This window comes from Hypanus sabinus, chromosome 9, assembly GCF_030144855.1.
Source record: "Hypanus sabinus isolate sHypSab1 chromosome 9, sHypSab1.hap1, whole genome shotgun sequence".
Lineage (NCBI taxonomy): Eukaryota > Metazoa > Chordata > Chondrichthyes > Myliobatiformes > Dasyatidae > Hypanus > Hypanus sabinus.
In genome coordinates this window covers 109,816,087-109,831,088 of record NC_082714.1, presented here as the reverse complement: position 1 = coordinate 109,831,088, position 15,002 = coordinate 109,816,087, and positions in this window count along the sequence as shown.

The following is a 15,002-nucleotide window of genomic DNA, read 5'->3' as shown; positions in this document are numbered from 1 at the left end:
CCACTGTTGCACTGCGCTCTAGACTCAGTACCCCCACTCTGGTACATGTTAACATTACTCGCCCTGTACCTGTCCCAACACTCCCTTGTTCCCCTCCCTTCCAAATACTACACACCATGCACCCTAATCTCAATATCCCCACAACCTGCCCTCTCCCAAAACCTCTCTTACTCTTCACTAGTCCCAGCATATACCCAACTCCACTTCATCCTAACACCACTCATTGCACACTCTAGTCTAAATGTTCTCTACCCTCCTTTAAACACCAGTTACCCTGTATTCTAGACCCAACTGAAACCCCATTCAGTTAACATCCCATCACCCCACATTTTGCCCCATCCCATTAGGACCCAGCTTGCTCCTGTGCCTCGCCTTAACCACATTTTATCATGACCAACTGATGCCCACCTCCCTATGCCGCCTATTCTGCTCCTGTCCATTGATGTTTGCATGAGAGGAGCACAAATGTTCAGGCAAATCCTGGTGTTACTGTTTCTCAATGGGCTGTGATGAGTGCAGGGTAGTGTGCCACATATAGAATATGCCTAGTATCCAAATGGACTATTTTGGGCAGAATTGTGACTCTTGCACCCCAGAACTGCTCCAGTCATTATTTACTCAGATAGGTTCCTCAAGAATATTCTGACTGCTGACAAGACTCTGTCCGCAATGTGCTGCACACTCATTTTATCTGAATGCACCTTGATTCCTGAGCCTGACTAATTCAAATACCCTTTCAAAGGTCGGTGTATCTTTTTATATAGAGCTCTTTGTATATTCTCAGGTTTATCTGTGTTTGCGTGGTTTATGTTTTGATAAGAATTTTGAAGATATTCTTTCAGTGTTCTTCATTACCACAGTAATTTGCTTCACAACATGTAAAGTGCTTAACCTTTCTTCCTGTAGTTAATGCGAGGAAGATAATGAAAGTTTAACTAATGTGGACATAATACTGCCTAAGTTATTCACCTGCATTTAACATTGTAGAGGATTCTATGCGTTCCTTGAGCTATCAGAGGAAATAGTACTTCACAAGACACACGGCCTCAAATGCAGCAGAATGTAAATTATTTATGGTACTGCTCCTTCAAATAGCCCAAAGTTTATCTGCCACCTCAGGCAATCTACAATTAACAGTGGTCTCAGCCAAGTGACAGAGAATACCCTGACTTTGCTTGGGTGTTAGATTTTCTTCTTTTGGGTTCACCAGTGTGTACTTTCTCATTGACTTTTTAATCTTGGTGATATCACTGAAATGTTAACATACAAACATGCTGTTGGCTATTTCCAGTGACCAATCCACAATGGGTTCCAGGATGAAGGAGATGAGTAATTGTCTTACACAAAATGCTAGAGAAACTCAGGAGGCCAGGCAGCATCCATAGGAAAAAGTACAGCTGATGTTTTGGGCCAAAACCTGCAGGAACCGAAACATTGACTTTCTTTTTCTACAGATGTTGCCTGGCCTGCTGAGCTCCTCCAGTGTTTTGTGTCTGCTGCTTGAATTTCCAGCATCTGCAGATTTTCTCTTGTTTGTGATTATCCTACTTCTGAGTTTTGGTTCTACTGAGTGGCCTTCAACTCCAGAGAACTGATCTACTCAAAGTTATAGTTCCACCTGTAAGGAAGGCAACATTGAAATCTAGCACAAAATGAAAGGAAGATGGTTCTGTGCAGTGGTCAAAATGGTACCATCCAGAAGGTCTATGAGCTCCCATTCTGGGATGGCACAATTTTTGATGGATTCCACAGGAAAAGAGCAAAAGTAAGTGTGCTTACCCTTGCTTACGCCTGTTACCAACAAATCATGCTCTTCTGCAGCAAACTGTAAGGGATCTTGAAGAACATATTGACTTAAGTGATATCATCCTTGCATCCATTTTGCATTTATTAGTCTTCCAAAGGATTTCCAAAAAATTTAACTTCTAGCTAAGCCACAACAGCAACATTGAGTCCACCTTTAGGCACTTAACATGAAGAAAATATAGCCAAGGGTTAGAGGAAGTTTTACAAACAATTAAAAGTTACCAAAAGTTAAGACGTCTGAGAATATACTTTTTAGTACAGAGGTGGTTATTCTTTCAACACGGAATGGAGTCTATGCTGATGTCCAGAAGGGAAACCCCACCAGCTTCATTCTTCCTCACCTTTATGCCTGGCACCTTCTGCAACCTATATAAGCTTTTCTGACACACCAGCATGCCATGGCCAAAGCCTTTGATCTTGCCAGCATGCATAACTTTTCATCCACCCATTTGTTTAGGTCCACTCTGACTGGGAGCTTGGTGGTGGCCAAATGCAGCAATCCAGTCGGGAATATTTGTATCCATGCTGGGGTGGTGATATGGCCTTGCTGAATTTCTGCCTTAACCCCAGTGAGGCTCGTGATAGGCAATCACTGAGGGTCATTCCTCATACGTGGTGGAGCTTGTCCGAAATAGTGATTGTTTCTGATATGCATCCATGCTATAAGAGGACAGCTCCTTTTGGACTTGATGAAGTTAGCAAAGAGCAGACTGAGACCTTTATGTTATTCCTGACATTTTTTTCCTGCAGGTAGTAAATTGTTAAATTCATGTCACTGGTACTTCTTGATGGCTTGAAACTGCACTGAAATTCTGGGATGATCTCTTGAACAGAGTCGACAGTTCAGACATTGTAATGCTTTCTGTTGCAAGAACAGTAAGATGAAACTTCTGAAATTTCCTTTGTTGAAATTTGTTATAATCACATCCACTTGGGATTTCCTTGTCCTGCCACATTCTCAAGTTAAGGGCGTGAAGGTGTGGCATAAGCTCCACTCCTCCATCAGGTACAGTTGCCTCATTATTCATCAATTATAGTCCCCATGTCATCAATCATGGAAAGGGTGGAGAGATTCCAAATGTCAGTCTTACTGCCTACAGCAAGTGGGGTATTTACATTTTTGTTGACAGTGGCCTTGATTGATAATCAAGGAACTAATTACAGGTATTATTCAAATAACTAGATGCACCTAAGCCAGAATAATTTTATACAGCATGTTGTTTCAGATGAATAATTATCTGAAAGTAGATTCAATATTAGATATTGGGTAAATATTTGGAGAGGAGAAATGTGAAGGCTATATGGAAAAAGCAGAAAAATGAGATACATTGGAAAGCCTTTTCAAAAGAATCAGCACAGACACAGAGGTAAAAGGCTTCAGTGTTCTTTCATGTTATGATTCTATAAGTACATACCTCTCTATTCTCCCTTGCTGTGGCTTAGGAGGAGGGTCACCAGTCCAAAGGTCAATGATTCTGTGTGTTTTTGTTCGTCAGCTTTAAAGCATTTTTAATATTCTTAGAAATTTAAGATGTTTCACTAAATTCCGAGGTTTGATCCTGACATTGAAAGGACATAAACAACTAAACCTGTGGACCAAATTTTGCACTCTCCAAGTAATAAAGGCATGGGGGTGTCCGCTGAATTTGTAAGATGTATGACGGATGCTGCACCAAGAAAATTAGCCTGTTTTTCAAATCGGAATGCTAACAGAAATTGGAGAACACAAGATTGCTTTAATGGTAGAATGTTACATATTCACAGTTGCATGGAGCTAAATTTTCTATACCTTACTCTTCCAGAAACAGTGTACAGATGGTAAGAATTGTTCATGTTTCTGCCCCACCTGCTGATGGAAACCTAAAACACGAGGAGAATGTCTTGCAGTAGTTAATATAAGAAGTCTTAAATATGAAGTGGAATAAAATATATATGTTTGGAAATATGAATAAAAACATAAAGGCTGCACAGATGCAGTGGGTCCTACTTCATCAGTCAACAATGGCTCTGGCCAGGTTCATATAATAAATCAAGAAGGCATTATTCAGGATTTTACGCCTTTCCTACTGATGTCCGAGAAAAGCACTTAGTTTGTTGTGCACAGGGAAATACAAATTCTCAATGCACACACAATCAGCCATGCACGTACAGAAAATGGAGCAGGAATAATTATATCATTTCTCAGGTTTTCACACTGCAATGACCAAAGCTGTATTGGTGATTTTTATTAAGGAACTTAATGTAGTACATCCAAATTTTTACTAAAAGGGACTGCACAAGTGAATTGTCTGCAGAATACCAAGGTATAGATGAACTAAGTGAATGGGACAAAATATTGCCAAAGGACATAAAAAAAAATCCTAGTAGAATATTATTTCAATAGTAAAAATAATGAGAGTTCATTCATTGGAATCCTTTTTTGACAGAAGTCGCACAATGGATAAGGCAAGATTAAAAAAAAACCTGATTTTTGATAAGATTGCACTGGGATACTGTGCTCAGTTTAACTAAGAAAGGGTAAATTTACCTTAGAAGATGTGCAGTAAATAATCTCTGAGCTGAGACAACACAAATGGTGGAAAATTAAAATAAAAACAGCAAATGCTGGAAAATGCTCAGTAGATCAGGAAACATCTGTGGAAACAGTGTTAACACTTTAGGACAGTGACCTTCTCCGGAATTGGAAAAAGAGACAATTTAAAGTCACAGAGAATGGAGAGCGGTCTGTGATAAAGTAGCAGGCAGGAGAAAGTAACGATTGATAGTGTCGCTTGTGCAAGGCGAAGAAGAGTGGTAAGAATAAAAGTGAGTCCAAATGAGGTACAAGAAGGTATCATTATCTGATACCACAAATGCAAAATACTGCAGATGCTGGAAGTCTGAAATAAAAGCATTTTGGGGTTGGGAGGGCTAGCAGTGCAAATGAATATTCAGCTTCTTAACAACACACAAAATGCTGGATGAACTCAGCAGGCCAGCAGCATCTGTGGAAAAGAGTAAACAGTCAATATTTCGGGCTGAGACCCTTCATCAAGACTGGTGAAAAAAGATGAAAAGTGTGAGGTGGAAGGAGGGGAGGAAGAAATACAAGGTAGTAGGTGATAGGTGAAACTTGGATGAGGGGGTGAAGTAAAGATCTGGGAAGTCGATTGTTGAAAGAGAAAGGGCTGGAGATGGGAAAATCTGAAGGGAGAGGACAGAAGGCCTTGGAAGAAAGACAAGGGGGAGGAGCACCAGAGGAAGGTGATGGGGAGGTCAGGTGATAAGGTGAGAGAGGGAAATGGGAATGGTGAAGAGAGTGGGGGCATTACCAGAAGCTTCAGAAATCAGTGTTCATGCCATCAGGTTGGAGGCTACCCAGACTGAATATAAAGTGTTGTCCCTCCAACCCTGAGTGTGACCTAATCACGACAGTACAGGAGGCCATGGACTGACATGACGGAATGGGAAGTAGAATTACTATAGGTAATTATTGGAAGATCCTGCTTTTTCTGGCGGAGCGTAGGTGTTCAGTGAAGTGGTCTCCCAATCTACATCAGTTCTCATCAATATACAGGAGGCCACATCAGGAGCACTGGATACAGTAGATGATCCTAACACTCACAGATGAAGAGTTGCCTCACCTGGAAGGACTTGGGCCCTGAATGGTAGTGAGGAAGGAGGTGTGGCCCTTGTTTTGCTTGCAAGGATAAGTGCCAGGTGGGAGGGATGAATGAATAAGGGAGTCACTTTGGAAGCGATCCCTACGGAAAGTGGAAGGGGAGGGAAAGAAGTGCTTGGTTGTGGGATCATGTTGGAGATGGTGGAAGTTATGGATAGTTATGAGCTGGGTGCAGAGGCTGATGGGGTGGTAAGTGTGGACAAGAGGAACACTATCCCTGGTGGGGGGAGGATTGGGTGAGGGCAGACATGCACATAATGGAAGAGATGTGGTTGAGGGTAGCATTGATGGAGGAAGGGAAGCCCCTTACTTTGAAGAATGAGTTCTGGTATGAAAAGGAATCCTGAGAACGGATGTGATGGAGACGGAGGAATTGAAAGAAGGGGATGGCATTTTTACAAGTGACAGGGTGGGAAGAGGTATAGTCCAGGTAGCTGTGAAAGTCACTTGGTTTCTAAAAGACATAAGTAGATGAGCAATCTCCAGAGATAGAGACAGAGAGATCAAGAAAGGAGAAGGAAGTGTCAGAAATGGACCAGGTAAATTTGAGGGCAGGGTAGAAATTTGAGGCAAAGTTAATGAAGTTGACGAGCTTGGCATGGGTGAAGGAAGCAGCACCTATGCAGTAGTTGATGTAGCATTGGAAAAATTGGGGAGTGACGCCAGTTAGGCTTGGAACATAGACTATCCCACGTAGCTGATAAAAAGGCATGTGTAGCTGGGACCCACGTGAGTACCCACGGCTATACCTTTTGTTTGAAGGGAGTGGGAGAAGCCAAAGGAGAAATTATTGAGAGTGAGGAGCAGTTCCACCAGGCAAGAGAGTGGTGGTGGTGGAGGAGATCTCGTTGGGTTTGGTGACCAGAAGGAAATGGAGAGCTTTGAGGCCTTGCAGGTAGGGGATGGGGCAGCATAGGGACTGGACATCCCCCATTGTAAATATAAGCTGATTGGGGCCAGGGATCTCCTGGTGGCCATCCATTTTAATTCCACTTCCCACTCCCATTCAGACATGTCAGACCAAGGCCTTCTCTACTGCTGGTTCAGGCCACAATCAGGTTGGAGGAGATACACCAGGGATAGCTTCCAACCTGATGACATGAACATTAATTTTTCTAACTTTTGGTAATGCCTCCACCCCTCTCCTTCACTGTTCCCATTCCCATTTCCCTCTCTCACCTTATCACTTTACCTGCCCATCACCTCCCTCTGGTACTCCTCCCCCTTCCCTTTCTTACATGGCCTTCTCCCCCCTCCTTTGAGAATTCCCCCTTTTCCAGCCCTTCATCTCTTTCACCAATCAACTTACCAGCTCTTTACTTCACCCCTCCCGCTCCTCCTGGTTTCACCTATCACCTACTACCCAGTCAACTGGTGGTCTTCCATTAAAAAAAACTTTGCCCAGGCTTGCACCCTGGAAATTTTCCAAGGTACAAATCCATAGTCTATTGAGACTGACGGAGGCCTACACACACACACTACCCAGTATTTCTTCTTCCCCTCTCCAGTCCTAATGAAGGTCTCAACCCAAAATGTTGATTGTTTACTCTTTTCCATAGATGCTGTCTGGCTTGTTGAGTTCCTTCAGCACTTTGTTTGTGTTGCTTGGATTTTCAGCATCTACAGATTTTCTCTTGTTTGTGATTGAACTACTTAAACTGCATGACAGGTCATTTCTGTATCTGTGGGTGAATAAAACTTGGGGTGGCAGATAACCAATTCAGACAAAACGTCTTCATTCAAAGGGTTTTGCTTCTTTAGGATTTTCTGTCTCATAGGGATGTGCGATATTAATTTGTTAATTATGTGGGAAAAGAAGGATTGATAGATTCTAGTATACTGTGGGAATTAAAGGATATGGGAAAGGTGCATTTGAAAAGACTGCGAGCAAGTAAGAGCTCATAAATTTCAGACCAGCAATATTTGCATGGAGGGAAAGAAGCAAATTAAAAAGGTTGTGAGCTGCGGCAGAAATGCCATTTTGAGAAGGGTTATTTTGAAGTGAAACTTGTATGCTTGAGGTTTAACTACAGAGGTTTTATGTGTGAGGCTTCAGTGAGGAGATAAGTCCTCTTTAAAGTTTTTTTTATTAAAGCCAATAGTAACTTGATGTATAGAAATAGCAGTCAGTGGAGTGGTATGTTCCTGTAAAATATGAGAGATTGGTTTGAGGTCAGGTGTCCCTGATGAGTATGTTTGCAGAAATTGTATCCAACTGCAGCTCATCTCAATCTGCATAGATCAGTTGGACTCACTAAGCTATGTACAGGACTGAGAAGGAATCATAGGTAGAACTTTAAGAGAAGTGGCCATACTGCAAGTTCAGCTAGATAGATGGGTGACTGGCGGAGTAGGCAGATAGTACAGAACCCCATGGTGATACCACTTTGGATACTGTTGCAGGAATGGGCAGAGCAGCTGGAGCAGTGGCATTAAGACTGGCTCTGTTTTACAGCACAGATGGTAAAAATCCAGGCAGGTGGTAGTGATGTAGACAGGAACAAGGAGAGGCATTTCTGTGACTACGAGCAAGACTGCATGATGATGTGCTGCTTACTATGAGCAGATATAGTTCATTGTGAAAGGGTAAAGTGAGCAGCCAGAAGTTGTGATCAATATAGATAAAGTATTGGTACTCTCAACTGGTAGTGTAATGGCTTTACAGTAATCACCAACTGGGGTTCAATTCCTGCTGCTGTTTAAGGAGTTTGTATGTTCTCCCTGTGAATTTCCAGTTTCCAAAGATGTATAATTAGTGTTAGTAAATTGTAGGTGTGTTAAGTTGTCACTGGAGGCATGGCAACACTTGCAGGCTCCCTTCAGAACAATCATCGCTAAATTGATGATACATTTCATAGGCAGGAAGAGAGATGTAGTTCTGCTTAGTGAATATAGGAAGATGGATAGTAAGTTAATCAGAAGGAATCTACAGTTGTGATTTTGGGATTATTCCCTGTGTCATGTGCTAGAGAAGTCAGAAATAAGAATATAGTACAGTAGAATCTATGGCAAAAGAGTTGGTATAGGAAAATAGGCTTTGGATATCTGGATCATTGGGAACTGTTCCAGGACAAATAAGACTTGTATGACAAGCAAGAGAAAATCTGCTGCAGATGCTGGAAATCCAAGCAACACGCACAGTGCTGGAGGAACTTAGCAGGCCAGGCAGCATCTATGGAAAAGAGTACAGTCCACATTTTGGGCTGAGACCTTTCAGCAGGATTGGGGGACAAAAAAAGGGACTTTACAAAGTTTGTTAGACCACGCACTGACTCTGACACCTTCTTTCTTGGGTGGCTGGTGCAAGCTGCAACACAATGAGCAACAAGTCCAGCTCCATCCCAATCCAGCAACTTGCTAGTGAGGCAGACCTGCAGTACTTTGTGTCCTTAATATCCAGCAGAGTCGTGCGATAGGATGAAACCTTTGTTTGAACCCAGAGAGGCCCCACTGTGTCCGAGCGCACTGCCATCTTACTGGAAGTCCCTTCCTGTTTTATATACTCTGTTTTGATAACAGATTTCCAACATCTGCATCATTTTATTTTTTTAGACTGGAATTGTCTGAGTGGGTGCTTGTCTTAAGTATCCTCATGTGTGGCACCTTGTCAAAGACCTTTCAAAAATCCAAATACACAACATCCACCAAGTTATCTTTGTCCATTATGCTTGTTATTCCAGCAGATTTGTCATACAAGGTTTCTCCTTAAGAAAACAATGGTGACTTTGACCTATTTTATATGCCTCCACATACCACAAAACTCCAACATTTCCTCAACCACTGAAGTCAGGCTAACTGGCCTATAATTTCCTTTCTCCTGTCTCCACCCTTCTTGAAGTGTGGAGTGACATTTGCAATTTTCCCTTCCTCTGGAATCATTCCAGAATCTAGTGATTCTTGAAAGATCATTACTAATTCCTACATAATCTCTTCAATTACCTATTTCAAAACCCTGGGGTGTAGTCCATTTGATCCAGGTTACTTATCTACCTTCAGACCTTTCAGTTTCCCAAGCACCTTCTCCTCGTAATAGCAACTGCCCTCACTTCAGCCCCCGTGACACCCTTGAGCTTCTAGCATACTGCTTCTGTCTTCCACAGTGAAGACAGATGCAAAATACTTATTCATTTTATCTGTCATTTCCATGGCCCCCCATTACTACCTCTTCCATGGTCCAATATCTACTCCCCCTTTCTTTTAATCTTTATATATCTGAAAAATACTTTGGTATCTTCTTTGTTCAACTTTTATCCCTTTTGGCTTTTTTTAGTTTGTCTTCTGTTTTTTTTTAAAGTTTCCTAATCCTCTAACTTCCCACTACTCCTTGCTCTATCTTATTCTTCCTCTTTTGCTTTTATGTTGGCTTGACTTCCCTTGTTATCCAGTTATGTCAATATGCTTCTAGAATACTTCTTCCTCTTTGGGATGTAAATATCCTGTGCCTTTGAATTGCTTCCACAAATTCCAGCCATCGCTGCTCTGTTGTCATCCCTGCCAGTGTTCTTTTCCAATTAATTCTAGCCAACTCCTCTCTCAAGCCTCTGTAATTCCCTTTACTCCACTGTAATACTGAGACATATGACTTCAGCTTCTCTCTCTCAAATTGCAGGGTGAATTCTGTCATATTTTGGTCACAGTCTCCTAAGGGTTCCTTTACTTTAATCTCCCTAATCTAATCCAGTTTATTACACAACACCTGATCCAGAATAGCTGATCCCTTAGTGAGGTCAACAAAAATCTGCTCTAAAAGAACATCTTGTAGGTATTCTACAAATTCCATCTCTTTGGATTCAACACTGACCTGATCTTTCCAATCTACCTGCATATTGAAATTACCCATACCTATCATAACATTGTCCTTTTGACATGCCTTTTCTATCTCCCACTGTAATTTGTAGCCTACATCCTGGCTACTTTTCAGAGGCCTGTATATAACTTCCTTCAGGATCTTTTTACCTTTGCAGTTTCATAATTCTACCTATGAGGATTCTACATCTTCTGATTCTATATTACCTCTTTCTAAGTATTTGAATTCATTTTTTATTAACAGAGCCAAACCACCCCTCTGATTCTGCTTTTCAGCTTTCTACCTCATTCTTTAGGTAGAAAAGAACTTGCTTTTCCTACCTATGTCATTGGTGCCAATATTTACCAAGACTTCTGGATGTCTATCCTCCCCTTTTAGAGTGTTGTGGACCCAATCAGAGACATCCCTGATCCTGGCACTTGGGAGGCAACATACTGTCTCTATTGCATCTACAGAATCTTGTGTCTATCCCTCAAACTATGGAATCCCCTATCACTACTGCAGTCCTCGTCTCTCCCCTTCCCTTCTTAGCCACAGCACCAGACTCAATGCTCGAGACCAGCCGCTGTGGCTCCCCCCCACCCCCAAAAGTATACAAAAGGGTATACTTACTATTGAGGGGGAATGGCCACCAGGGTATATTGTACTGACCACCTATTTCCCTTCCCTGTCCTGACAGTCACCCTTTACCTGCCTCCTGCAACTTGGGGGTACTACCTCCTTTCTTTCCTCTCCCCATGTCAACCTGAAATTATTAACCTGCTCAGTTGAGGAAAAAACACCAGAGACACGAAATTACCTCTGAAGCGGTTTTTATTCAGAGAGGAGTTCACAGCCCCACGCACTTTGGGCGTAAGGTAGCCAACTCCCAATTTGTCGGTTTACAAAGGTCATACTTATACCCAAAAGCAGGGCACTACATTCACAGATATGGTTACTGATTCAAATTCATCAATTGATTGGCTATTGCATAGCTAAGCACGCAAAATACTCAGAATAAGCATAGATGCAAGCGTAATACTTGGAATGGGTATGGACGCAAGCAAAACACTCAAAATAGGTATATAGCTCAAAATACTTTGCCAAACAATACTTTGTCTTGTGGTCGCAGGTTCCCTTTTCCTTGTGGTTTCCATGTCCTGTCTGGCATTCTATTTTAGTTACCTGTTCTCTGTCCTGCTACACTTCCCCAATGATGTATTCTTTCTCTGATCCTGTCTACATATTTTGCTACACTTACCCCTCGCCCACCCCTTCTACATGTACCCCTTACCCTCTTCACATTCTCACTCCCTCCTGTGATCATGAAATGATCATTCATCAATATTGTGAAAATCCTCTGGTGCAGGTTCGAGGAGTTCGGTGGCCTCAACGGTTGCTCATACTACCATCAGTGGCTTAGCCAGCAGCAGGTCCCCTAACAAGGCCATCATGTAGTTCAGTACACATTTGACAATGGCAATACAGACAAAAATCCCTATAATAGCCATCAACGTGTAAATAGCCCCATTGATTAACCAGTCCTTCCACGCACTTAGTCCCCAGTTCCCCCCCCCCCCATCCTGCCCAACCTGTTCCTTCCTTGATGGATCCTAACTGTTCATTTATTTAGTTCATATACCGCGTTATGTTGGCAGTAGCATTGTCTAGCCCCATTATGCATTTGCCCTTTACGATAGCACAGAGCCCACCCTCCCTGGCGAGGAGGTAATCAAGTGCATAGCGGTTTTGCATGGAGAAGAGCCACAGTTGGTTAAGGCTGTCAGTTATGACTCTGAATGCTCCCCTGGTGGCGTTCCCAAGGCTCATGAGACCACAGGCCAGATAGTTCCGATTGTGGGCCGCCATAGTGGCTCCTGATGCCCCCAAAGAGAAAAAACCAGCTGCCCCGTATCCGGCCACCTGACCTGCGGTTAGGGTGGTCAGGACTTGGTAATCCACACAAAATTCCTGGGAGACCTCTCTCTTGTACCTCCCAGGCGGGCGGCTTGAGGGACCCCAAGTTCCGGGGCAAGGGACCGTGGGTAGGGAGGAGGGTGCCATAGGCCACCGAGGAAGGGTATGGGTACTCCAGGAAGTTGGTGGTAATGCTGTTATAGAAGAAAAAATACCCCGGGAGGGTATACATGGTTGCACTGGTACCATGTACCATACTGGTGTATGGCATCACTCCATTCTGATATACCGGCAGAGGCATACACTCGTTTGGTGCCCCCACGATATTTAGGTCGTAGGAATACATGATCATTGACTCGGAGGTGGGTGCGGTTCCCCTCCCCACAAAGAAGCTGCACCCCCTGGGCCGGGGACTGGCACCTTGTCTCATGGCAAGAGCAAGAGATCCCTAAGGGGCCCTTGGTGGGGTGACACTCCCTTTTCCTACAGGGCTTGGAGAGGCAGGTGACGTCATTCGAGACATACACGTCTGAACATCCCCACCCTGTTCAGAAGTAGCAGTTCTCATATACTCGGACACCCTTCGGGGGCTTGGGATTCCCCTCCCACCAGAGATCTTTTCTCATCTGCGGAAGGATTCCATGATTTGACCGCTTACTGATGGACGGGGGAAATGGGCAGTCCGCGACAGGGGCCATGGAAGAGTCATGGGTGAATTCCACCCTCTTTCCCTCAGGCAATGTTTTGCTGGCGGGGGCACATCAGAAGGGCTGATCGGCACGATCCCAGTGCAGGAAAATGGTGAAGAGCGAGGAGACACTGGCGGGGTGGGGATAGCAGATGATGGATGTAGTGCCATACAGTCATTTGTGCACGTTTTGGAAATAGTTATCACTTATAAACCCCGAGGAGGATCTTCCAAGGGTGGGGCCTTTGGGGAAACCCCAATCCCTTTTCTGCCTTGAAATGTCCCCCTTCAATCTCTTTAGGGGTTTACTCTTTTCAAAAATGCTGCCTGGCTGCTGAGTTCCTCCAGCATTTTGTGTGTGTTGCTTTGGATTTCTAGTATCTGCAGATCTTCTCATGTGAGTAATATAGTTCAGTTTGTCAATTATTAGGGGTAGCATTATTGGAAAACATTGAAGGAGAGGATTAAGTTTCACTTTGAAAGGAAAAATTAATATAAAGATAGTATTTGATACCACTTCAAATTATGTGGTTGATGTGGAGTTCAGTAAGGCCTTTGGCAAGGTCCCCCATGGGCAAGATTTTCCATAAAGAGCTTCCAACAATTTTCAAGTTCAAATATATACACATGTATACAGCTAAATGAAACAATGTTGTTATTATTATTTAAAAGGTATTTGTATTATATTTGAAAGACATTTGGACAGGTAATTAGGAAGGAGAAGGCTTTGGGCTTCATGGGATTAGCACAGACTGACATTCAAATTCTCATGGATGACGGGGCTGAAAAGGCAGGTTTCTGTGCTATGTAACTCTGTGCAACTCCAGAACTCACTCTTTGTAGCAGGAGGCACATTTCTTAACACCAAGGAGTAAGAGGCTTTAGAGACAAATTAATGCTTTTCTCACTGAATGATTTGATCATAAGGATGGGCATTTTAGAAAACTGGTTTGTTGACTGGGAAATCAGTGTCCTGTGGTGATGTATGAGAGGGACAGAGCAACCAGATCACAGGCACCAGAATAGTAGATCAGCTCAAATTTGAAAATGGAAGATGTGGGAATAGCCAGGTGAACATTATGAAACTGCAAGGGTTTCAGAAGCTAACAGATTGGCTAAGCTGAATACACTTTGTTATGTACATGAAAATGAGTCTTTGGAAATAGGTTTAGGTCAGGAATAGCATTCCAAGGTTCTGAAATGCATGTTCCATCCTCAGATGGGAGTTGATGAATGCTCATAATCAAGGACTAGGGAACCAGATTCATGCTAGGGCTATTAATATTATGCATCTTCATATTCACTTAATAGAATCAATTATTTGGAAACTCAGAAACCGCTGGAGGAACTCAGCAGGTCAGGCAGCATCAATGAAGGATAATGAACAGTCTGCATTTGGGGCCAAGATCATTTATCAGCATTTTGTGTGTTGATCTATCCCAGCATCTGCAGTGTCTCTTGTCATCAATTATTCAAGATTAATTTTAGAATCAGGTTTATTATGGGCACCCAATTGCCCACCATTGAGAACCTCTACCATAAACACTGCCTAGGCTGTATGAAAAGCATTATCAAGGATGCATCTCACCCTAACCATGGACTTTTTACTCTCCTCCCATCCGGTAGGCGCTACAGGAGCCTCCGCTCCTGCATCAGCTGGCTCAGAAAGAGCTTCTTCCCTGAGGCTGTGACCCTGCTGAACCTCACAACACAGCGCCAAGCAGCGTTGCACCCATATTGCACTGTCTCCGTACTTTTATATCTGTATACTGTAGCATTTACTTATTATTTGCAGTTATTTTGTAAATAACACTGTTCTTTGGCACTTCTGGCTAGATGCTAACTGCATTTCATTTTATCTGTACTCAGCATAATGACAATAAAGTTGCATCTAATTTAATTATCACTGACAAATGACATGAAACTTGTTTTGTGGAAGCAGTGCAGTGAAAGACAAATAACTGAAAGTTAGAGTAAGTAAATAGACAGGGCAAAAGAGGAATAGTGAGGTAGTGTTTATGGATTGCTCAGAAATCTGATGGCATAGGGGAAGCAGCTGTTACTAAGACATTGAATGTGGGTCTTCAGGCTCCTGTACCACCTCCCTTCTTGTGAAGATGACATTGATGGTAGTGAGAGTTTTG